At 47.8% G+C, this 23,341-nt stretch overlaps 1 pseudogene across 1 annotated transcript; it reads right to left on the reverse strand.

Annotated features, from left to right (window-relative positions):
* Positions 1–13,913: 13,913 nt before the first annotated feature.
* On the reverse strand, positions 13,914–16,400 carry LOC123181259 (uncharacterized; annotated as a pseudogene). The gene is made up of 3 exons (XR_006491610.1): positions 16,218–16,400; positions 15,997–16,138; positions 13,914–14,233 (listed from the first exon to the last, which is right to left on the reverse strand). The product of XR_006491610.1 is annotated as an uncharacterized protein (transcript).
* Positions 16,401–23,341: the final 6,941 nt, after the last annotated feature.

The raw sequence follows: 23,341 nt of genomic DNA on the forward strand, positions 1-23,341 counted from the left end.
TCGGTTCTTTGCTTTCACCCGCCCGGCGCCGAGCCACCTCGCCGCGGCTTTTCATTGCTCGCCAACAGCTGGGCAAGGGCGGCGAGCACCATGAGATGCTCTTCTTCCTGGACGTCGGCCTCGGCTTCCTCCTCCAGCAGCGCGGCGAGCACTTCCTCGTCATCTGAGTCCATCGCCGAGGCAGGCAAATCGCCGAACACCTTGCGCGCGATGGGCGTGCACCCGCCGCTAAACTGCCCCTCCGCGGCCAGAAACGGCGGCCGGAAACGCCCAGCTGGTGTCGGAGGGGCTGCCGCGGCGAACCTCTGCTATTTTTCCGGCGGGGAATGGCTATCTACCGGTGAAGGGCGGCGGGGCGGCGCCGGGATATACCTAGTGGCGGCCGAGAGCGCGGGGGGTGGGAGGCGAGTCGGAGAAGAAAATCTTGACTTTTCACCTGACGGCGTGGGCCAGCCGCGCTTTTCCCTTGCGTCGGAGCCCCAAAGCGCCCCCCAGCGCGCCGGGTTCGGCCTGCGGCCACCGGGCGGAAAAAAGGGCCGAATCGGCGCTTTTCGTCGTCCTGGGGGCGCGACTGGGCCGTTTTTTTGGCGCCGGCGCCGAAAAAGTCGCTTGGGAGGCCTGTTGGGGGCGCGGCTGGAGATGCTCTAAAGATTGCCTGATGGTCCAGTGAACATTTTCTGCATCCAACTTAGTAGATGCAAAGGGAGAAGATCTACCCTTCTGTTCCGTAATCATGCATACTTGTGCTGCTTAAGGATGAACGGGTCACTAGTTCTGTTTAAATATGGATTACAATCGTAGAAAGCAGCTTCGATACACACACAAAAAAGTGGCAAATGGTTTGGTCATGGTTTATGAGTCCTTCGTGCCAGGTTAGGTTAGATCCTCACCCTCTCTCCTCGAGGGAATCACCCAACGATCGAATGGATGATCAGCAGAAACAATGAGGATTTTCAAATTGTTGTTCGCGAGTGTGTGCAGGTGAGTTCGCTTGTGGAGGAATCGATTGAATTAGTCGATCTCGCGTCGGACTCCGAGAGTGCAGCACCTAAGCCAATCATCGGAGGACGATTTTGGGTGCTGGCGGATGATACTGATGCAGACGAAGACGGTGAGGGCGGATGCCTTTTGTCCGACGAGACTGAGCCCAACGCGATGATACGGGCTCCGTCTAAGGATTTACAGGTCAAGAAAGTTCCCAAGGGCAAACCGGAGGGACACGGTAAATCCCCGTCGACGAAGATCAAGCCGTGGAAAGGACCTATTCACAAGGTATTTTTGCCGCCTCATACTTTGTCAGATTATTTTTCGGATGGTTGGACGAGAGTATCGCGGAAGAAAAAGAAGCATTGTGTTGGGGCTTTTAAGCAGCAGCTGGGACGAATGGCTGCGTGCTGCACGAGCGCTCGATCGGCGCCGGAGGTGACCGCTGCTGCGTCGCAGCCGGTCACGGCGATCCAGATCAGAGACGCTCATAAGATACGTTTGAATTTTTTGCTGGGCCAAGGTGAGCCGCATGTTACTGGGCCGGGTGGTACAAGTGGGCCGAGCTCCGGTGGGTATGAGGCCCAGCCAGAGCCGCGTCCAACTACTCCGATCGAGAGGGGCGCATGCACGCTACGTCCGTCGTCTCTTTCCCCATCGTTGCGCAGGACTAGGGTTTTGGTGCGTAGGGCGCCGCATCGCCGTGTGGTGGGGCCGGGCCGAGCTCGTCGCATCCTCCCTCTCGGCGCGATGGCCGCTCCTGGCGGAGCGCCGCCTCCGGGCAAACGGCCGCCTGCCCCTGCCGGTGCGCCTCCCCCGGGCAAGAGGCCGCCGGCTCCGAGCGGGTCAGCCCGGGTTGTTGCGCCGCCGCAGCCGGGCCAAGGAGGAGGCCGAGGTGTGGCGCCGGCACCGGCGCCTGGTGCTGGACGGGGCGGAGCGGCGCCCCCCAAGGTCCTGGCGGGTCGCGGGGCTGGGGGCGTTGGTGTGCCGCCCGCCGGGAAGTCGCCGGTTCCCGTCTTGTCGGTGGGTGGGCGAGGCGGGCCGGCGTCCGGTCCCCGTCCCATGGCCGCCATTGGGGCTATGACGCCTGCTGCAGGCCGGGGGGCTCCGCTCCCGAAGGCGCCGGCGTCGTCGGTTCCGCTGCCTAGGCCGGCCCCTCCTCCACATGTCGTTGCTCGCCCATCTCCGCCGACGCAGAACGGGGGTGGCTCTGTGGCTGTGCCCCGGGGTCAATGGGGGGATGACGGCTACGATGTTTATGGGACTGGACAACACCGCGGTTCATCGTCAACGGGTGGAGGTCGAGGTTACGCTTGGCAAAGCGATGGTACAGCTGAGAGGCCGTTCTTGGGTCCGTCCGATGGCTTTGTCGAGGGGCAGTCGGGTCCGGATAATCGGCAGCGTGGTGGTTACCGTGGCCATCGGGGGGGTCGGGGAGGCCGAGGGGGCCGGTACCGTCCTCGTCAACCACCCCCTCCTGTTGTTGTCGAGCACGGAGCAGTTAGCGGGGCTGCCAAGGAACCGGTTCTGACCGGGCACGCTATGGAGGTGGTAACGGCTCTTGCTACTGTCCAGGTCCCTGAGAATGAGGTTATGACTGATGTGTCTGCGGAGCCGACGGAAAGGGCTGAGTCAGATAGGGCGTCCAAATGGGCGCGTAAGAAGGAGAAGATGTTGTGCTATCGTTGTGGCGACAAGGGCCACTTCATTGCGGAGTGTGTGGCTCGGCTATGCGACACCTGCGGCAAACCGGCACATGATTCCGGGGACTGCCCGATTCTGCGAGAGCAGGCTCCGTCACTTATGATGTATGGTGTTTACTGTGCTGAGCTCACGTTTTTTGAGTCTCCGTATGAGCGAGAGGTTACTGATGAGTCACCGAACATGACTACGGGGATTGTTAAGGTCGCCAGAGGGGAGGTCTCTGAGACACAGATCGTGCAGAGGCTTCGGGAGCTTGTCCCTGGGGACTTCCAGTGGGACCTCGTCAGTCTCGATGATAAGATGTTCAGAGTTGAGTTTCCCTCGGTTGAGGATCTGCAGAGGTTGCTGAGTTTTGGGATGTGTAATGTTCCGGGGACTGATGGCATCCTTGAGTTCCACGAATGGAAGCTGGTGGAGCCTCAGGGTGCGCCGCTTACTCAGGCGTGGTTGCGTTTTTCCGGGGGCCCATCCAAGCCTTTGCAGGATGCTCGAGTTGTGGCTAGCTTGGGTATTTTGATTGGGAAGCCTGAGCGAGTGGATATGGCGTTCACCAGAGCTCATGGGATTGCTCGGGTTTTGGTTAGTATTCTGAATGTTGAGTATGTGCCGGAGGTGGTTAAGTGGGCTTACCAAGGCAGGATCTATGATTTGATTATTGAGTTTGAGGATGAGAGCCTTTTGGTTGCGGCGACTCACGGGTCCGATGTGGATATGCACGAGGGTGACGGCAGCGCAGGTGCGAGGGAGCCGCCGGTCGAGGGGTCTAGACGACAGATGTCCAAGGGACCGGGGCCCGACACTGCGATGACCGAGAAGGGAGCGGAGCCACCCTCCTCGCTGCCTGTGACATCACTGAGATTTGGGTCTTTTGAGCCCGCTTCTGCACCCCCGAGGCTCTGGAGTGATCGGGTCAAGTCTGACGAGGCTTTTGAGCTTGCGTTGCCTGCTTTGGGGTTTGAGGATACAGTCTGTTCTCTGCCTGTGGTTTCTGTGGTGTCGTCGATCTCGGGCAACGGAGGGGTAGAGGTGAGTCGGCAGGTGACTACTCTCTCTCCTGCTCAGCGTGGTGTTCTTTCTCAGGACGAGACGCCAGTGGTCGTGGATGGGTTGTCGGGAGGGACCCCGGGGCAGGCGGCCTCCGGTGGCTCTTTTCCGGCTGAGGTAGGGGACTCGGGGCAGGTGGCTCCCGTGACCCTCTCTGCGTTGGGAGGGGATCTGAGGCAGGTGGCCACGGATGCATCCCCTCTCGTCGCTTGCTCCTCTATGCTGGTGGCGTCGGTGCCTATGGGGGGGGCTCGGGGCAGGTGGCCTCGGGGCCTCCTTCTCCTAAGGCGCCTATGCTGGCGACTTCTGCGGTCTTGGGGGGGGGGTCAGGGCAGGCGGCCCTGGCAATCCCGTCCCCCTGTGTGCCTCCGGTGCAGTCCCATGGGGAGAGCCAGTCCGTCCTGACGGGCCGGCCTGACGGTTGGAGTGGGGCAGGAGGCCTTACTCCAACCATGATCTCTCGGGAGGAGGTGATTGCGTTCGGTGGGATTCCGGATCCGATGTCTGAGGGACGACGGGTGAGTGCCTGTCTCCAGACACAACCGGTAGTGGACGACATTCAGCAGCGATGTGTCATGAGGGTGGCTAAGCTTCAGGATGCTGCAATCTCTACTGGTATGTCCGTCAACATATCTAACTCTTTATTGCATTTTTCTAATGAGGAGATTATAAATAATGCAAACCAATTGGGAGTTTCTCTCGGGGCTACAGATAGTGAGATGTCCAATTCGGTGAATGATTTGTTAGATTTGGAGGCGGAATGTGTCTTAGAAACTATTCGTAATCTTGCAGCAGTTAAACCCATGACTGACAATGAAATTGATGCATTAGGGGTTAGCGTGCTCAGCAATATGTGTGTGGATTTAGCTCCATCCAATCTTGAGACAGAGGACGATGATATGCCTATTGAGAGTGCAGATGTTTGTGCCGCTGAGCCCGGTTATGAGGATCGGGAGTCAGGACCTAGCAAACCCAAGCGTAAGTGGAAACGGAAAATTTACCCCGATTCTGCAGTTCGTAGGAGTGCTAGGACTCGGACTACTAAAAAATTTCATGATGAGTGATGAAAGGAATTTTTTGGAATAGCAGAGGTCTGAAAGACTTGGCTAAAAGAAGGTTTCTTGCTGAGGCATCACTGGAGCATCGTTTAGATTTTATTGCTCTATCGAAAACTGGTAGAGATAACTTTGCGCCCCAGTTCCTTTCATCTCTTGCGGGTGGTGTTGATTTTGATTGGCATTGTCTCCCTCCGCGAGGAAGATCGGGTGGTATTTTGCTGGGTGTGAGATGCGATTCGCTTGAAGTCCGGAGCATAGTCATGGGCGACTTCGCGGTTAAGTTTCGAGTCAGGTCTAAGGTTGATGGTTTCAACTGGGCGTTGGTGGCGGTTTATGGTGCCGCACAGCCCGAGCTTAAACCGGATTTTTTAGCGGATCTTGTTCGGATTTGTGGGTCCGAGCAGCTTCCAATCTTAGTTGGGGGAGATTTCAACATCATTAGGAGGAGAGAGGAGAAGAATAATGATAACTTTGACGGCAGATGGTCGTTCATGTTCAATACTATTATTGAAAGCCTGGATCTGAGGGAGATACAGCTTTCTGGTAGAAAGTTCACCTGGGCTAACTCTATGCCCAACCCGACGTACGAAAAGCTTGATCGTGTTCTTGCGAGTGTGGAATGGGAACAGAAGTTCCCGCTTGTGACGGTTCAAGCTCTTTCCCAGGGTTTTTCCGATCATACACCCCTGTTCGTTGACTCAGGGGAGCCGAACCATGTGGGAAATAAAAACACCTTCTCTTTTGAGATGGCCTGGTTCGAACGCGAAGGGTTCCTAGACCTGATCGCTCGGGAATGGGCGAAGGGTGTAGGTGGTAGGACCGCGGTCGAGCGTTGGCAAAATAAGATTAGGAGTTTGAGAAGCTTCTTACGGGGTTGGGCTAAGCACCTTAGTGGGGTATATAAGATTGAGAAGGACAAGCTTCTCTCTCTTATTCAGAATCTGGACGTCAAGGCCGAATCCACGATTTTGATGCCTGCTGAGCTCCAGGTTAAAACTGAAGCAGAGAAGAGGTTGAAAGAACTTCTCCGTGAAGAAGAATTGAAGTGGGCTTTGCGGGCTAAGGTTCGCAAAGTGGTCCAAGGGGATGCAAATACTCAATTCTTTCATCTGATTGCTAATGGTAAGCACAGAAAGAAGAGAATATTTCAGCTTGAACAAGATGAGGGCACTATTTTAGGACAGGATAACCTAAAAACATATATAACCGAATATTATAGGCAGCTATTTGGACCTCCGGAGGATAGTTGTGTCTCTCTCGATGAGTCCAGAACTGAGGATGTGCCTCAACTCTCGGTTGCTGACAACGATATTCTGGTTGCCCCGTTTTCGGAGAAGGAGGTGTTTGATGCTATAGCACAGTTGAAAAATAATAAGGCTCCCGGACCGGATGGATTTCCGGTAGAGTTCTACAAAAAGTGCTGGCATATTATTAAGGGGGATTTGCTACCTATGTTTCATGATCTATTCTCGGGACAGCTTCAATTATTTCACTTGAATTTTGGAACTATCACACTGCTTCCTAAGAAGACGGATGCTGTGAGAATTGAGCAGTTCAGGCCGATCTGCCTACTCAATGTTAGTTTTAAAATATTCACCAAGGTCGGGACTAATAGGCTCACACAGATTGCGCATTCTGTGGTGCAGCACTCCCAAACTGCCTTCATGCCGGACAGGAACATCCTTGAAGGGGTGGTTGTCCTTCATGAAACGCTCCATGAAATCCACTCCAAGAAGTTAGATGGTGTCATTTTTAAGGTGCATTTCGAGAAAGCGTATGATAAGGTTAAATGGCCATTTCTCCAGCAGGCACTGCGTATGAAAGGCTTTGATGAAGCCTGGCGACGCCAGGTTGAATCATTTACGCAAAAAGGGAGTGTGGGAATTAAAGTGAATGACGATATTGGTCATTACTTCCAGACACATAAAGGCCTTAGACAAGGAGATCCGATGTCCCCTATCTTGTTTAACATTGTGGTTGATATGTTAGCCATCTTGATAGGAAGGGCTAAGGAGAATGGTCAAGTGGGGTAGCTTGGTACCTCATCTGGTTGATGGAGGTGTATCCATCCTTCAGTACGCTGATGATACAATCATCTTTATGGAGCATGACCTGGCCAAGGCGAGAAATATGAAGCTGGTGTTATGCCTCTTCGAACAATTGACCGGGTTAAAAATTAACTTTCATAAGAGCGAGCTGTTCTGCTTTGGTAGAGCCAAAGACGAACAGGAGGCTTATAGGCAATTGTTTGGGTGCGATTTGGGGGAATTACCTTTCTCTTACCTAGGTATTCCAATCCACCATAGAAAGCTGACGAATAGAGAATGGAAGTGCATCGAAGACCGGTTTGAGAAGAAACTGAGTTGTTGGAAGGGCAAGCTCATGTCATATGGAGGCCGATTAATTCTGATTAATTCGGTGCTCACAAGTATGCCTATATTTCTCTTATCGTTCTTTCAAGTCCCAATAGGTATTAGGAAAAGGCTGGAATTTTATCGATCGCGTTTCTTCTGGCAGGGTGATGATCTAAAAAGAAAATACAGACTTGCAAAATGGGATATCATCTGTAGACCGAAAGACCAAGGGGGTCTTGGTATTGAGAATCTTGAAGTTAAGAACAGATATCTTCTCAGCAAGTGGCTGTGGAAGCTTTCTTTTGAGACTGATGCCATGTGGGCACAAATCCTCCGCAGCAAGTACCTACAGACTAAGTCCTTGTCCCAGGTCACAGTCAGGCCAACTGACTCGCCTTTCTGGAAAGGCCTGATGAAAGTTAAACAATCTTTGTTTAATAGGACAAAGGTTGTCATTGGCAACGGTGTTAGTACACGCTTCTGGGAGGATACTTGGCTCGGCGAGACACCCTTGGCCATTCAATATCCGTCTTTATATCGCATTGTTCAACGACGTGAGGTTTTCGTTGCTACGGTGTTTCAATCCATCCCCCTTAATATTCAGTTCAGACGGTCGTTAGTGGGCAATCGCTGGGAAGAGTGGCTCCGTCTAGTTCGGAGACTAATGGATGTCCATCTTTCTCAACAACCCGATGAATTACGCTGGAAACTGACTAGGTCTGGAGTATTCACGGTTAAATCAATGTATATTGATGTAATTAACTCGAGCTCCATTCCTACCTCCAAACATGTTTGGGCTGTCAAAGTTCCTTTGAAGATAAAAGTGTTTATGTGGTTTGTCCATAAACAGGTTATTTTAACCAAGGATAACTTGATTAAGCGTAATTGGACAGGACCTACGAGGTGTAGCTTCTGTGATCGGGACGAGACAATCAAGCATCTCTTTTTTGATTGCCCGTTTGCCCGAGTACTTTGGCGGACGGTTCACATTGCGTTTAATATTACTCCACCGAATTCTGTCACTACGTTATTTGGGACATGGCTCACTGGGATTGAGCCTGAATTAGCGAGACATATTCGTGTTGGAGTTTGTGCTTTGTCGTGGACTATCTGGACTTGCAGAAATGATTTGGTTTTTAACAGAACATCACGTATTCACTTTTTGCAGGTTATTTTCCGAGCCACGGCTGTGATCCGTTCGTGGTCGCTACTCACTCCGATGGAGGCCAGGGAGCATTTGGTTACTGGATCTATCCGCTGGGAGATGGTAACTCGGGATATCTTCAACCGGTTTGGATGACGGTCATGTAATAGGATAGGCAATTAGTTTACTATCTTTTTTTAGCCAGCCGGTTGTGGCATCTTACCTTGGCTAGTCTGTGTGTCCAGCCTCTGTAGCTCTGTGTGAGCTGGCTTTTTATTTCTTTTCAGTCGGAGACTTTGGAACCTTGTTGGAACCTTTTATTTCTTTAATAAGATGGCTGTATGCATCACTCTGATGCAGAGGCCGGGGAAATCCCCCTTTTCGAAAAAAAGCAGAAACAATGAGGAGCATAATCCCATCAGATAAAAGCAATTTTCATCATTGGAAGTGACGTTATGAGTCAGTGATTAGATATCAACTTAACAAGGAAAACTTTGTGGAGAAAATCATACACTGATTATTCCAGAGGACAAGCGTTCTCTTTATGCTAGTACATGTGTATTTACAATCTTATGACAAGATCCTTAACTTTGTTAAACACATCAACCGGCATATATCTCCATGAGGCGCATCGTAGGAGTTGGTTAGGTAGTTAGAGTATAATGTTTATCTCATGTACCTCTTATCTCTACCTCCTTTCTTTATCTCCAAGAATGTAATCTCAACCAATGTATGCGCTGTTATGGGAGGTGCGCCCCATCCATATAACACGAAGCCGTCGGCCTGAGAAGGCAAGACGTTCCGCTAGTTCGCACATGATAATCAGAGCCCCATCTCTTCCCATCTACTGAGATCCCATCTACCGAGCCTAGCCATGTCTTCCTCCTCCTCCTCCGGTGCTTCCCAGACCACCCTCAATGGGCAGGTCACCGAGAAGCTAACACGCACGAACTACGTGCTCTGGTGCACGCAGGTCACTCCCCATCTGTGCGGCGCCCGCGTCTTCGGCTACGTCGACGGCACCACACCGGAGCCGGCCAGGCTTCATGTCACCAAGGACAAGGATGGCAAAGAAAGCGCTGAGCCCAACCCTCTCCACCCAATCTGGGTCCGGAAGGATCAACAGGTGTTGGGCTACCTGCTCAGCACCCTCTCCAAGGAGGTCCTGATCGCGGTGACCACGGTCACCACGACGCACGCGCTCTGGACAGCGGTGGCAGGTATGTTTTCCTCGCAGTCCATGAGCCGTGCGAATAACATCAGAACGGCGCTCATCAACGCGCAGAAGGGCAACCAGACGGTTGCCGCCTACTTCGCCTCTCTCCGTGGCCTCGCCGACGAGCTTGCCGCTGTGGGGAAGGCCATCCAAGATGACGAACTCATCTCCTACATCATCCACGGCCTCGACGTCGACTACCAGCCCCTCGTGTCCGCCCTCGACGCACGCGTCACGCTGGTCTCCCTCGACAAGCTCTACGCCATGCTCAGCAACTTCGACCAGCGCATGGCCCAGTTTAATCACTCGGGCACCGGCGGCTTCCGCTCCTCTGCCAACGCCGCGGTGCGTGGCCGTGGTGGTGGATCACGTGGTCGTGGCTCTTCTCGCGCCAAGGGGCGATCTGGAGGACACGGTGGCGGCGGCAACAGCCGCTCTAGTGCATCCCGCGGTCGTCGTGGCGGCGGTCCACCTCGGGCCCGACCAGAGATGCCTCGCTGCCAAATTTGCGGTAAGCCAGGGCACACCGCGAAGGATTGCTGGTACCGTTATGATGAAGATGACGAGGACTCCCAAGTTGAAGAAAAAGTGGCTGCCGCGGCTGATGGATCCTACGGCATCGACACAAATTGGTACGTTGATAACGGCGCCACCAATCACATCACCAATGAGCTTGAGAAGATCACGATGAAAGACAAGTACCGTGGCAAAGATCACATCCACACGGCAAGTGGAGAAGGTATGCAGATTTGTCACATTGGTCATTCTACTTTTCGTACCCCTCACCGTCCAATTCATCTCAAGAAAATTTTGCATGTCCCTAGTGCTGCTAAAAGTCTCCTCTCTGTTCATAGAATTGCCCTTGATAATCATGTTTTCCTCGAATTTCATCCTTATTTCTTTTTGATCAAGGACCAGGCCACGAAGAAGGTTCTCTATCGAGGTAGATGTGTTCGAGGGCTTTACCCATTGATTCCGGAGCTTAGGAGACTCAATAAACAAGCCAATGGTGTTGTCAAAGTTTCGTCAACACGGTGGCATGATCGATTAGGGCATGCTGCTTTTTCTTTAGTTGAAAGATTGCTTAGGAAAAATAAACTCCCATTTGTTGGTGAGCGAAATGTCGAAACTATTTGTGATTCTTGTCAATGTGCTAAAAGTCATCAATTACCGTATCCAGTATCTACTAGTGTCTCTACCAAACCACTTCAATTGATCTTTTCTGATGTGTGGGGTCCTGCTCCCACTTCTGTTGGTAGACATGAGTATTATGTAAGCTTTATAGATGACTATAGCAAGTTTGTGTGGATTTATCTTCTCAAAAAGAGATCTGATGTCTTTCAAGTTTTCAAAACTTTCAAGCCTTGGTTGAACGAAAATTTGATAGCAAAATTATTGCAGTCCAATCGGACTGGGGGGGGGGAGTATGAAAAACTCAACTCCTTCTTCCAAACACTTGGCATATCACACCATGTTTCATGTCCTCATGCCCATCAACAGAATGGCTCCGCTGAACGGAAGCACAGACACATAGTTGAGGTCGGGCTAGCTCTCCTGGCAGGAGCCTCCATGCCCCTCAAGTTTTGGGATGAGGCCTTTCTTGCTGTTGTTCATATCATTAATATGCTTCCTAGTCGAGTCATCAATAATCAAACTCCAGTAGAAAGACTTCTTCACACCAAACCAGACTATAAATCTCTTCGCGTGTTTGGGTGTGCTTGTTGGCCTAATCTTCGCCCATACAACAAAAGAAAACTCATGCTTCGCTCAAAACGATGTGATTTTCTAGGGTATAGCCCTCAACACAAAGGTGTCAAGTGTTTAGATATATCCACTGGTCGTGTCTATATATCCCGTGACGTCGTTTTAGACGAAACAAAGTTTCCTTTCGCCACCCTACACCCAAACGCCGGTGCTCGCCTCCGAGAAGAAATTCTCCTCCTACCTACTCATCTTACCACCATTGATCAAGGGGGTCCGAATTATGATGATCAACTGTTGACTAATCCTGCTACTAATGGTGTGCATGGGTTTTTTGATGATGTTCCAGGAGATAACAGCGGAAATAATGAAGAAATCGGTGAAAAAAACGCGCCGGCAGTTCCATATCGCATGTGTCCGCATCCAGGAGGCAAATCCTCCTCGGGATTGGCTCCGCAACAGCAGTTCAATCGATCCCCCTTGGGATCGGTGCCGGCAGATGCGCCAGACGCGCAGGCGACAGCGCCAGCCGGCCGTGCGGCTGTCCCCAGCCCAGCGCACGCCGCGCGTCACGCTCCAACTGGTGGCGGCCCAGGCGCCTCTCCGCGCCAACCCCCGTCCAACACGCGGCAGCACGTGGTTCGCCAGGACGGCGCACGCTTCCGTGACTAGCCGGTCACGTACAAGCCGCGCGACCAGATTCGCCGACCTGACACCGGGTCCGGATCTGCTGCGGGACCGGGCGCGGACTCCTGTGCGCCCACGCGCGCACCGAAGACTGGCGTCCGCCTCGAGGCTGATCCGCCATCATCCACCAATGATGAGGCCCCGGGATGTTCTGTGCCTACAGAACATGCTGCACCTGATCAAACTGCCATCGAAGATCCAGCGGGAGCAGATTCTGCTACAGGAGCTTCTGCTTCGGGATTTTCTGTGGCCGAGGATCCCGATGCTGCACCGTCATGACGTACATGACTACAGCATGGGGTAATACATCCTGTTAATTATAAACACATAACCAAATACGGTATGGTCTGTTCTACAGGTGAACCAGGTGAACCCCAAACACTTCAGGAAGCACTTGGTGATGAACGATGGAAAAATGCTATGAATGAAGAATACATGGCACTCAAGAAAAATAAAACTTGGCATTTGGTTCCCCCACAGCAAGGTAAAAATTTAATTGATGCAAGTGGGTATTCAAAATAAAGAGGAAATCTGATGGAACTATTGATCGCTACAAAGCTAGGCTCGTTGCAAAGGGTTTTAAACAACGGTATGGCATAGATTACGAGGACACATTTAGTCCAGTTGTTAAAGCTGCCACTATCCGTCTTGTTTTGTCTATTGCTGTTTCCAGGGGATGGAGTCTCAGGCAACTTGATGTTCAGAACGCGTTTCTTCATGGTGTTCTGGAAGAGGAGGTATATATGAAACAACCTCCTGGGTTTATAAGTAAAAGTGCACCCTCTCATGTCTGCAAGTTGGACAAAGCACTTTATGGTTTGAAACAGACACCAAGAGCATGGTACTCCCGTCTCTGTCACAAAATGCAAACACTTGGTTTTGTCCCTTCAAAGTCTGACACCTCTCTATTCATCTACAACAAGTTCAATACATGCATATTTGTCTTGATATATGTTGATGATATTATTGTGACAAGCTTATCTGATGAAGCTATCACAGGGTTGTTAAAAGATTTGAGTGCAGACTTTGCGATCTTGGAGACTTGCATTATTTTCTTGGGATTGAAGTAAAGAGGCACAAGGATGGACTTCATCTCTCCCAAGAAAAGTATGAAGTTGACTTGGTAAGAAAAGCTGGTCTACAGGGTTGTAAACCTACACCTACTCCACTATCCAGCTCAGAAAAGTTATCTCTCACACAAGGAACTCTCTTGACTCAAGAGGATAGCACAAAATACAGAAGCTTGGTAGGACCTCTTCAATACCTTACTCTTACTAGGCCTGATATTTCTTTTGTTGTCAACAAAGTATGTCAGTTCCTTCATGCACCTACAACTGTTCATTTGACTGCTGCCAAACGGATAGTTAGATATGTCAAAAACACATTAAGCATGGGTCTCAATTTTAGCAAGTCATCCTCTACACTTGTCAGTGCATTCTCTGATTCTGATTGGGCAGGTTGTCTTGATGATAGACGCTCCACTGGTGGTTTTGCTATTTTCTTTGGACCTAACTTAATTTCATGGCGTGCTCATAAGCAAGCTACAGGCTCCAGATCTAGTACAGAGGCAGAATATAAAGCATTGGCAAATGCCACGACTGAAATCATATGGGTTCAATCCATGCTCAAGGAACTTGGTATATAAAGCAAACAAGCTCCATGTTTGTGGTGTGATAACCTTGGTGCCACCTATCTCTCAGCTAATCCAGTGTTTCATGTCAGGACCAAACACATTGAGATAGATTTTCATTTTGTCAGAGAGAGGGTGGCTCACAAACAACTTGACATTCGTTTTGTGCATTCCAGTGATCAAATTGCAGATGGATTCACAAAGGCATTGCCGGTCAAGAGTTTTGAAAACTTCAAGTATAATCTCAACTTAATGGAGTTGGAGGGTGTTAAACACATCAACCGGCGTATATCTCCATGAGGCGCATCGTAGGAGTTGGTTAGGTAGTTAGAGTATAATGTTTATCTAATGTACCTCTTATCTCTACCTTCTTTCTTTATCTCCAAGAATGTAATCTCAACCAATGTATGCGCTGTTATGGGAGGTGCGCCCCATCTATATAACACGAAGCTGTCGGCCTGAGAAGGCAAGACGTTCCGCTAGTTCGCACAAACTTTACACAGGGGCTGGTTAATATATAGTGCATACATTATTGTGTATTTGGGGTTGCAACCTAAGCGTGTTGAGATCTGCCCAAAGAAGAGAATATGCCATTTCACTGGACGTACAACATTCTGAATTGGAATGAGATGAGGGGTTCTGCCGACTGAGGTTGCTTCTTTCAAAGTTCCAAAGATTATTCCTTAAGAGGTCCCTTCTGATTTACTGTTCCTGTTAACCAATATTAAACAGCCATGTTCACGTTAGCATATAAAACAAAAAAGAAAAGAAAAAAACAGATCCCAAACTAGCCTAAGTGTGTTCTAGAATCTCAGATGGTTTAGGGGTGGAACCATCTTAGCATTTTAGCAAAAGTAAAACTAGGCTATATCATCTATGCAGAAAGCAGCTATCTTCGTCAGAATGTCATATAAGATAGGAGTATTACTTTTGCAAGTGAGCACACTATGATTTGAAATGATGGGGTATGTCTGGAAAGTGTGCAACACTCTGAATAACCAGAGTCTTCAGATAGCATTCCTGTAGTAATCATGTCTATCTTCTAATGTATTCCCTCTGTTCACAAATGTAAGACCTTTTGGCAGTTTAATTTAAATTGCCAAAACGTCTTACATTTGTGAACAGAGGTTGTAACTTTTATATGTAAGACCAATATGCTCTAAACTTAGATGAAGAAAGGAATGTAACACTCTGTGACACACCAAGCCACACTCTTCCTGTTAGCTTCTTGTCTGAATTTTCTAAAAATCAGCATGAAACAATTCCTTGTCAAGTCGCATCAGCTCTTAACCAGTCAACAAAAGTAATCAAACATTTGATATTAAACTGGTTATCACAGCAGCTGGCTACGTATTAGTGACCCAATATCAAGAAACTCAGCACCATTTGGCAAAACAATTGTATGCAACTCTTATGACAAAAAGGAACGGTATTAACATACAACTGAAAAGCGTGGTAATTTTTTATGTTGGTCTACGCGTGAAAGTAAAATAAGAAGACTCTACGGAGACAACAAAACATAACTCAGATGCTAGAATATACACATCATAATACTTTACAAATATCTTTCCTCTTTTCAAATAATTACTCTCTACGGATAAAAATGCCCGAATTGACAATCACATTTATCATGTTCAATTTTCAATTAATAGTGATAAAATATAGAAAATTTCATAGGCACTTTTAATCTGAACTCTCTATGAACAAAACAGGCTTTACAGATATTTTCTTCTGTTGAAGTATACGTGGACTTGCCCAACCTTCTGCGTCAGTTTGGACTTTTGGTTCTACTGGTTGATGCATGAAACTTAATACTCATTGCTCTCCAACCATATTTCCCACAAATTTGGTAGAAGGGATAAAAAGTTTTGAAACAATACGGCTGCAGGTATTTGCAGTGCCAGCCGTTAAATAGTTCTGCTTCTTAGGAGTGATTAGAATCGTACTCTAATCCCTCTAATGCAGCTCCGAAACAGCCAGCGGCTAATCTTAACATATGGTTGTCTGATTTACTCAACAAGTTTCCTTTGAATTTAAACACGAGTGTTTCACCATTCTACCGTTCACAAATTCTCCAAAGCATTTAACAGTTCTACCACTGCACCAAGATCAAACTAAAAGACTGCAGTGTAGTTGCAGAGAAGGACGCAACCAATGCAGCAAACATCAAGGCCACGGGTAGGCAATAGATAGCTTAAACTAACATTTCACAGATCAGTTTCGATAAAAGGAAAACTGCAATGATAATCAAAATCTCGTGAGCAATTGCGAACATCAAAATAAAGCTATCCATGAATACACCAACCCAATCTACATTCCACAGCACGAGTATCTCAGCTGTGCCCACAGCGGAATAGAAATCTTGGCTAGAATTGAGCAAAAGTGGGTGAAGATTAATTGCCGCAGAACACAACAGCAGCACATCCAAATGGGAACAGAAGTAAAAGGAGACTTGGGGAGGTTAGAGCCGTCACCTCTGGGCTTGCGACTCGTAGAACCTGGCGATGCGACCGCGGTTTGGGGGCTTGGGCTTGACGGGCTTCTTCCGGCGCAGCCCGGCGATCTCCTGCACGAGCGGGACGTGCACCAGCACCGTCCTCCACGCCACATACCAGCCTGAGGCTCGTCAGTTGACCAAGACGGACGAGCCGAAATTAAAGGGGAACGAGCCAAGGTGAAGGGATGGCCGTCGTACTCAGGAGGATGAATGACAGGACGAAGGTGACGGCCAGGACGGGACGGAGGACGAAAAGTTCGGCGAGCTCCCACGCCGTCTCCAGGCTGCCACCGGCCATGGCGCCGACGGCCTTCGGGGGGAGAAAGGAATCTCGTTCTGTGCGATGAGGGTTGAGGGGAGGTCCATGAGTCTATGACATGTCGGACCTAAACTAAGATTGCTGGTTGCTCAATCGTTGAAGCAAAGGAGACTTTTTTTCTTCTTTTTTTCAAAAAAAAAGCAAAAGGAGATTGCTGTTTCTGTATCGTTCGCTCCTCGTAGCTGCAACTCTGTAGCTCATGCTCTTGCTGCAATTGGAGCTAATGGCAATGATCCCCACCGCCTGTGGTTGGAGGACGTGCCGAATGATATATGTGAGTATGTGACCTTGTGGCCAGCGACTTAGCTGTGCTTGATGTTTAATGGAATCAGTTTCCAGTTTCAGAAAAAGAAAAGAAAAAGAAGCAAACGAGATTGCTTGTGGGAGAGAGGAAGTAGACCGTAAACGAATAACCCTCCGTCCAAAAATACTTGTCATCAAGATGAATAAAAGAAGATGTATCTAGACATATTTAGTTCTAGATACATCCTTTTTATCATTTTGGTGACAAGTATTTTCGGACCAAGGGAGTAGGATTCAAATTGTATGCTGATCAAATCACATTCACACATAATCCTATACCTATCAATACATTCACAGATGGTATAAAAAATAACTCGTTCAAATTAGATCCAGAGTTATCTCATCCGTTTTTTTCCCTCTGTACATGGTTGTATTTTCGTTATGTCCCCGCTTCAAAAAAAATCTCATCCCTTTTCTAATGATTTTTTTAAGCATGGCAAATAGAACATTTTTTAGGGCAAACTATGTTGTGGCGAGGATGGCAATTTTCTTTAGCATGCAAATGACAATTTCTAGCAAAAAAAATGAATATGACAAGGATTTGGCATGCTTGCTGACATAAATTGCCAATCCTCGTGACAATCTAATTTACCGGCAAAAACATTGTATTTGCCATGCTAAAAATCCAACGTTTGATTTATAGCCAACAAAAAATTTGCAGAGTAAATTGTATTTTCATCAACTTATCGTGAAGTACAGTTTTTATCCGTAGACTTTCTTTTGGTGTGAACCTTCATCCTTTAACTCTTAATACTAGTCAAATTTAGTCCTTGGCGGCAGTATTTTCGGGTCAAAGTAGGTTTTGACTTTGTTGTCATTGTAACCTTTGTCCTTTAACTCGTAATATTCGTAGATTTACTCTCTCACTCTTCCTCTCTCTCGAGCTACCGTCCCATCGAATCATTCCATTCGTCGGTTCAATAGGTGTGCATCTCTCTCTCTTTTTTTTAGAAGAAAGACGCAAGGAGCGTCCGCCTTTAACTTAATAAAGCCCACGAATAGGCAGCATCCGACAAACAAGACAGTCTTAAATGAAAGGAACGTGGCCGAAGCCTTAGTTTTAACATGCAACCGGCCTAGGCCTGAGAAAAGATAAGGCAAAAGTCTAAACATGCCAACACCGGCAAAAAAGGAACGATCATCGACATCTAGTGACGAGCAGCAATCTGGATCAGTCGAATTCGCTCCATCGCCTCCTGCATCCGCTCAGCGTCCCGCCGTTTCCCCAACGGCATCCAAGTCTGGAGGAACAAATGGCATTTGAAAATAATGTCAGCGGGGTGAGAGGGAAATTTGTGCTCTATAGTGATTTTGTTTCTAGTAGTCCATAGAGCCCAGAAAAGCGCCCCTACGCATCTCCAAAGCACTTGACCGAACCCACCCCTACGGGCCAAGAGAATATCGCGAAGGTCTCTACTCGAGTGGGGATTCCAATTTTGGTCAAAGGCTTCCCGGACCGCATTCCAAGCGAAGCGAGCGAGATGGCAATTGAAGAAGATACGGTTTGCATCCTCGTGCGGACCACACATCACACAATTGCCATCGGACAGCCTGTTTCGTTTCGCTATGTTGTTAGAGGACGGGAGGCGGTCGTGGAACATTTGCCAAAGGAAAACTTTAATTTTGAGGGGGATTGACACTTTTCCATAGCCCCCTAGCTATGTCCAGTGTCGGGCCCTCTGTCAACTTATTGTAAAGAGACTTAACCGTGAATTTCCGAGAGCTCGTAAGGGACCAAGAGACCGTATCGGCCTCGGGCCGCAACATCACTACCGCAAGAGCATTACATAACTCGTCCCAGCCAGCCAGTTCGGCGTCAGAGAGGGGCCTTTTGAAAGTAATGGCTTGTGGGTTAGTTCTAAGCGCGTCGGCAACGAGGATATCGATGTTAGTAGCAAGTTGGTATATGGAGGAGTGGCTACGCCACAACGGCTCCTGACCGAACCAGTGATCTAACCAAAATCGCGTGGATCTTCCGTCGTTAACGCAGAGCTTAGCTCCGAGCGCGAAGGCCGGTTTGGCGGCCCGGATCCCATTCTAGAATGTCGACCCTTTGGCCTTGGAGGTAAGGAAATTCCCGTCGGGGAAGTATTTCGCTCTCAGAATATCCGCCCAGAGCCCCTGCTCATTTTGGGCGAGTTTCCAGAGCCACTTGCAGAGAAGGGAACGTTCATAACGCCATATTTCTTTGGCGGCATATCGCTGCCCACTTAACTAAGTGGTACTTCTTTTTGGACCCAGTTCCTTCCCAAAAGAACTTGGATCGGGGGGTGTCGAGGTTGGCGTGAACACCGTCTGCTAGGAGGAACATGCCCATGGTAAACATGGGCAGAGAGGAGAGGCTAGTGTTCGTCAGAATGAGCCTAGATGTCGAAGACATGAACCGGCCCCGCCATGGGCTGACCTAGTTCGCCACCTTGCCGTACAGGGGTTCCCATTCTTGGATAGATATGTGTTTGTCAAAGATGGGGAGGCCCAAGTACGTAAACGGAAAGCTCCCAAGCTTAGGTTGGCAACGCGCAAAGCGAGAGGTGCGGCCATCCCAATGGCTATCACCTCACTCTTGAGGAAATTTATCTTGAGGCTGGAAACGATCTCGAAAGCAAGGAGGATGAGCTTGATGAGGCAATACTGTGTTCGTCCGGCTCAAAACGCAGCATGGTATCATCCGCGTATTGAAGGTGAGAGACCCCTCCTGGAATGAGGTGGGGGACGACACCGCGGATGTGGCCGGCACCATTAGCCTTTGTGATCATGGCCGAGAGGGCGCCCACAACAAAATTGAAGATAAGAGGGGAGGATGGGTCACCCTGCCTAAGCCCTCGCTTGTTGCGGAAGAAGTTCCCAACTTCTCCATTTATAGACACCGCCGTATGGCCCCCCAAGACCAGCTGCATAATACGATGCACAAAGCCTGACTCAAAACCCTTACGGACGAGGACCTCACGAATGAACTCCCAATTCACTCGGTCATATGCTTTTTCGAAATCCAGCTTGAGGAGCACGGCCGGTTGCCGGGCTCGTTTAAGCTCATGGACAATCTCCTGAAGCACTACTGGTCCCTCAAGGATATTACGACCCTTGAGAAAAGCCGACTGGCTATGGTTGATGATTCTATGCGCCACCGGGGCTAGTGATACGTCTCCAACCTATCTATAATTTTTTATTGTTCCATGTTGTTATATTATCAATCTTGGATGTTTTATAATCATTTTATATCATTTTTTGGTACTAACCTATTGACATAGTGCCAAGTGCCAGTTGTTGTTTTCTGCATGTTTTTTACATCGCAGGAAATCAATATCAGACGGAGTCAAATGCAACAAAACTTCGCGGAGATTTTTTTGGACCAGAAGGAACATAATGGGCCCTGGTTGCGCCTAGGGGGTGCCCCGAGGGGGGCACAACCCACCAGGGCGCGCCAGGAGGCCCAGGCGCGCCCTGGTGGGTTGTGCCCACCTCGGGTGCCCCCCGGACCGCCTCTTTGCTCTATAAATACCCCAATATTCCCAAAACCCTAGGGGAGTCGACGAAATATTCATCCAGCCGCTGCAGAGTCCAGAACCACCAGATCCAATCTAGACACCATCTCGGATGGGGTTCACCACCTCCATTGGTGCCTCTCCGATGATGCGTGAGTAGTTCTTTGTAGACCTTCGGGTTCGTAGTTAGTAGCTAGATGGCTTCATCTCTCTCTCTCTGAATTCTCAATACAATGGTCTCTTGGAGATCCATATGATGTAACTCTTTTGCGGTGTGTTTGTTGGGATCGATGAACTTTGAGTTTATGATCAGATCTATCTTTTTATATCCATGAAAGTATTTGAGTTTCTTTGATCGCTTTTATGCATGATCTTTTATAGCCTCGTATTTCTTCTCCGATATTTGGGTTTTGCTTGGCCAACTTGATCTATTTATCTTGCAATGGGAAGAGGTGCTTTGTAGTGGGTTCGATCTTATGGTGCTTGATCCCAGTGACAGAAAGGGAAACGACACGTATGTATCGTTGCTACTAAGGATAAAACGATGGGGTCTATCTCTACATAGATAGACCTTGTCTACATCATGTCATCATTCTTATTGCATTACTCCGTTTTTCCATGAACTTAATACACTAGATGCATGCTGGATAGCGGTCGATGTGTGGAGTAATAGTAGTAGATGCAGGCAGGAGTCGGTCTACTAATCTTGGACGTGATGCCTATATAATGATCATTGCCTGGATATCGTCATGAGTATTTGAAGTTCTATCAATTGCCCAACAGTAATTTGTTCACCCACCGTTTGCTATTTTTCTCGAGAGAAGCCACTAGTGAAATCTACGGCCCCCGGGTCTCTTTCTCATATATTTGCCTTTGCGATCTACTTTTTCCTTGCATTTATTTTTAGATCTATTAAACCAAAAATACAAAAATACCTTGTTGTGTTTTATTTTTATTTATTTTATTTGGCGTTCGATCTATCAATCTATTACAATTTTCTCCCGTCCACGCACCATTTCTGGCACCGTTACCCGAAAGGGATTGACAACCCCTTTAACATGTCGGGTTGCGAGTGGTTGTTATTTGTGTGCAAGGGCTGTTTATGTTGTGTTGCTTGGTTGTCCTACTGGTTCGATAACCTTTGTTTCATAGCTGAGGGAAATACCTACCGCCGTTGTGCTGCATCATCCCTTCCTCTTTGGGGAAATACCGACGTAGCTTCAAGCGACATCAAAAGGAATTTCTGGCGCCGTTGCCGGGGAGGATCTTCAACATATACCAGGTTCCTAATCACAAATCTCATCTCCTTGCAATTTACATTATTTGCCATTTGCCTCTCGTTTTCCTCTCCCCCACTTCACAAAAAAATGTCTTTTTATTCGCCTCTCTTTTTTATTCGCCGTTTTCTTGTCGAATCTATTTTTGAGTGCAATCTTGTTGTGTGGTCATCATGACTCAAGAGAACACCAAGTTATGTGATTTCTCAAATACCAACAACAATGATTTTATCGGCACTCCGATTGCTCCTCCCGCCACTAATACGGAGTCTTGTGATATTAATACTGCTTTGCTGAATCTTGTTATGAAAGATCAATTTTCCGGTAGTCCCAATGAGGATGTCGTGTCCCATCTTAATACCTTCGTGGAATTATGCGATATGCAAAAGAAAAAAGATGTGGACAATGATGTGGTGAAGATTAAATTATTTTAGTTTTCTTTGTGTGATTCTGCAAAAAATGGTTCTCTTCTTTGCCTCGCAATAGTATCGATTCTTGGAATAAATGCAAAGATGCTTTTATCACTAAGTATTTTCCTCCCGCAAAAATTATTTCCCTTAGAACCCAGATCATGAATTTCAAGCAACTTGAACATGAGCATGTTGCACAATCTTGGGAAAGGATGAAAATGATGCTAAGGAATTGCCCAACTCATGGGTTAAATCTTTGGATGATCATACAGAAAATTTATGCGGGATTGAATTTTGTTTCTCGTAATCTTTTAGATTCCGCCGCGGGTGGTACTTTTATGGAAATTACTTTGGGTGAAGCCACCAAATTTCTTGATAATATCATGGCAAATTATTCACAGTGGCATACCGAAAGAGCTCCTACTAGTAAAAAAGTTATTTCGGTTGAAGAAATTTCTTCTTTGAGTGAAAAAGTTGATGCTCTTATGAAATTGGTTGCTAGTAAAAGTGCTCCTATTGATTTTAATGATATGCCTTTGTCTACTTTGATTGAGCAAAATAGTGATGCCATAGATGTGAATTTTATCTCTCGAAATAATTTCAACAACAATGCTTATGGAGGTAATTTTAATCCTAGGCCTTTTCCTAGTAATTCCTCTAATAATTATGGTAATTCCTATGGAAATCAATCTTATAATAATAATAGGAACACCTTTGATCTTGAGAGCAATATTAAAGAATTTATCAACACACAAAAGGCTTTTAACACTTCCATAGAAGAAAAGTTGGGTAAGATTGATGATTTGTCTAAAAGTGTTGATAGAATTGCTCATGATGTGGAAAATCTCAAGATGAAAATTTGTGTGCCTAAAGTGGATGAATCAATTAAAGCTCTTTATGTTTCTATGGATGAAATTAAGAAAAGAACCGCTATGCTTAGAGCTAAAAGAGAATTTTTAGAAAAAGCGTTTTCTAGTGATTTCTTTCGCAAAAGTGATGAAGATCTTAAAATGATTGGTGTTTCTCCTATTGATTCCTTTTTTAGTAAAGTTAAGATTGATGAAAAAGGGACAGGAGAAGAGTCAACTTTAGGTAGAATGCATCTTGATACGTCTCCAACGTATCTATAATTTTTGATTGTTCCATGCTATTATATATTCTATTTTAGATATTTAATGGGCTTATTTATACACTTTTATATTATTTTTGGGACTAACCTATTAACCGGAGGCCCGGCCCAAATTGATGTTTTCTTGCCTATTTCAGTGTTTCGAAGAAAAGGAATATCAAACGGAGCCCAAACGGAATGAAACCTTCGGGAGAGTTATTTTTGGAACGGAAGCAATCCAGGAGACTTGGAGTAGAAGTCAAGGAAGCTTCGAGGTGGCCACGAGGCAGGGAGGCGTGCCTGCCCCCCTGGGCGCGCCCCCCACCCTCGTGGGCTCCTTGTGGCTCCCCTGACCAACTTATTTCGCCTATATATATCCATATACCCTAAAAACATCGGGGAGCAGAATAGATCGGGAGTTCC

The sequence above is a fragment of the Triticum aestivum genome, chromosome 1D, assembly GCF_018294505.1.
Source record: "Triticum aestivum cultivar Chinese Spring chromosome 1D, IWGSC CS RefSeq v2.1, whole genome shotgun sequence".
In the NCBI taxonomy this organism is placed as follows: domain Eukaryota; kingdom Viridiplantae; phylum Streptophyta; class Magnoliopsida; order Poales; family Poaceae; genus Triticum; species Triticum aestivum.